Here is a 2,500-nt window from a genome sequence, read left to right on the forward strand (position 1 = left end):
GGCCTAGGCTGGCACTGCAGCCTGTAAATGGTTGGGGGGGGGGCCTCTGGTGCGGCCTGGAGTCTCTGGGTGGCGTCCAGAGAGGTGCAAAAGATCCTCTGGTGCGGCCTGTGGTGGCGGAGAAGCCTGCAGAGCGTGCGGGGGAGGCTTCTGGTGCGGCCTGGGGTGGGTCGGAAGCCTGCAGAGCGTGCGGGAGAGGCTTCTGGTGCGGCCTGGGGTGGCTGAGAAGCCTGCAGAGCGTGCGGGAGAGGCTTCTGGTGCGGCCTGGGGTGGCTGAGAAGCCTGCAGAGCGTGCGGGAGAGGCTTCTGGTGCGGCCTGGGGTGGCTGAGAAGCCTGCAGAGCGTGCGGGAGAGGCTTCTGGTGCGGCCTGGGGTGGCTGAGAAGCCTGCAGAGCGTGCGGGAGAGGCTTCTGGTGCGGCCTGGGGTGGCTGAGAAGCCTGCAGAGCGTGCGGGAGAGGCTTCTGGTGCGGCCTGGGGTGGCTGAGAAGCCTGCAGAGCGTGCGGGAGAGGCTTCTGCTGCGGCCTGGGATGGCTGAGAAGCCTGCAGAGCGTGCGGGAGAGGCTTCTGCTGCGGCCTGGGGTGGCTGAGAAGCCTGCAGGGCGTGCGGGAGAGGCTTCTGCTGCGGCCTGGGGTGGGTGGGAAGCCTGCAGAGCGTGCGGGGGAGGCTTCTGGTGCGGCCTGGGGTGGCTGAGAAGCCTGCAGAGCGTGCGGGGGAGGCTTCTGCTGCGGCCTGGGGTGGCTGAGAAGCCTGAAGAGCGTGCGGGAGAGGCTTCTGGTGCGGCCTGGGGTGGCTGAGAAGCCTGCAGAGCGTGCGGGGGAGGCTTCTGGTGCGGCCTGGGGTGGCTGAGAAGCCTGAAGAGCGTGCGGGAGAGGCTTCTGGTGCGGCCTGGGGTGGCTGAGAAGCCTGCAGAGCGTGCGGGGGAGGCTTCTGGTGCGGCCTGGGGTGGCTGAGAAGCCTGCAGAGCGTGCGGGAGAGGCTTCTGCTGCGGCCTGGGGTGGCTGAGAAGCCTGCAGAGCGTGCGGGAGAGGCTTCTGCTGCGGCCTGGGGTGGCTGAGAAGCCTGCAGAGCGTGCGGGGGAGGCTTCTGCTGCGGCCTGGGGTGGGTCGGAAGCCTGCAGAGCGTGCGGGAGAGGCTTCTGCTGCGGCCTGGGGTGGGTCGGAAGCCTGCAGAGCGTGCGGGAGAGGCTTCTGCTGCGGCCTGGGGTGGGTCGGAAGCCTGCAGAGCTTGCGGGGGAGGCTTCTGGTGCGGCCTGGGGTGGGTCGGAAGCCTGCAGAGCATGCGGGGGAGGCTTCTGCTGCGGCCTGGGGTGGCTGAGAAGCCTGCAGAGCGTGCGGGGGAGGCTTCTGGTGCGGCCTGGGGTGGCTGAGAAGCCTGCAGAGCGTGCGGGAGAGGCTTCTGGTGCGGCCAGGGGTGGCTGAGAAGCCTGCAGAGCGTGCGGGAGAGGCTTCTGCTGCGGCCTGGGGTGGCTGAGAAGCCTGCAGAGCGTGCGGGAGAGGCTTCTGCTGCGGCCTGGGGTGGGTCGGAAGCCTGCAGAGCGTGCGGGAGAGGCTTCTGCTGCGGCCAGGGGTGGGTCGGAAGCCTGCAGAGCGTGCGGGGGAGGCTTCTGGTGCGGCCTGGGGTGGGTCGGAAGCCTGCAGAGCATGCGGGGGAGGCTTCTGCTGCGGCCTGGGGTCTCTGGGTGGCCTCTAGAGAGGTGCAAAAGACCCTCTGGGTTGGGCTGGGGTGGCTCTTGGACCCCTGCCACACAGTGGAGAGAGGCCTCCGGCCCGCCACCTGTGTCCCTGTGTGCCTGAGTGCCTGTGTCCCTGTGTCCCTGTGTCCCTGTGTCCCTGAGTGCCTGAGTGCCTGTGTCCCTGTGTCCCTGTGTCCCTGAGTGCCTGAGTGCCTGAGTGCCTGTGTCCCTGTGTCCTTGTGTCCCTGTGTCCCTGTGTGCCTGAGTGCCTGTGTCCCTGTGTCCCTGTCTGTGTACCTGTGTGCGAGTGTCCGGCACGCCACCCAGCGGCGGCGGGCAAGCAGGTAGGCGGGTGGGCGGGCCGGCGAGGGCCAGTGTGAGTTTGGGGGGTGGGAGGGGAGGCGGCAGCTGGAAGCGTCAGAGGAGGGGGCGTGGCTCCGGCTGGCCCCGGGAGCAGGTTCCCGGGACCGGGACCGGCTGGACCCGGCGGGTGGTTGATCCCGGGGCGGGGGGCAGAGGCGGCGGGAAGCGGCAGCTGCGTGTGCGGCGGGGGGGTGGAGGGCGAACCGCGGCGGGAAGCGGATGCTTCAGAGCAGGTTACGGGGGCGGGGACGGACGACACCACCTGTCCCCGCCCCGGGACGGGCTGGACCCGGCGCCCTGGACCCGGCGCCGTGTACCCGCCGCCGCCCCCGCCGCCGCCCCCCTCCGCCACCCCGGGACCCCGACGTTTTTTGGCGCCCGCGCCTTTTTTTGCTCCCCGCCTGCCCGCGCTGCCCCGGGCCCTCCCCCGGGGCGGGGCGGGAGGGAGGGACGGACGGACGG

This window comes from Melanerpes formicivorus, unplaced genomic scaffold, assembly GCF_026170545.1.
Source record: "Melanerpes formicivorus ecotype bairdi unplaced genomic scaffold, bMelFor1.0.p_v2 SCAF_2921, whole genome shotgun sequence".
In the NCBI taxonomy this organism is placed as follows: Eukaryota; Metazoa; Chordata; class Aves; order Piciformes; family Picidae; genus Melanerpes; species Melanerpes formicivorus.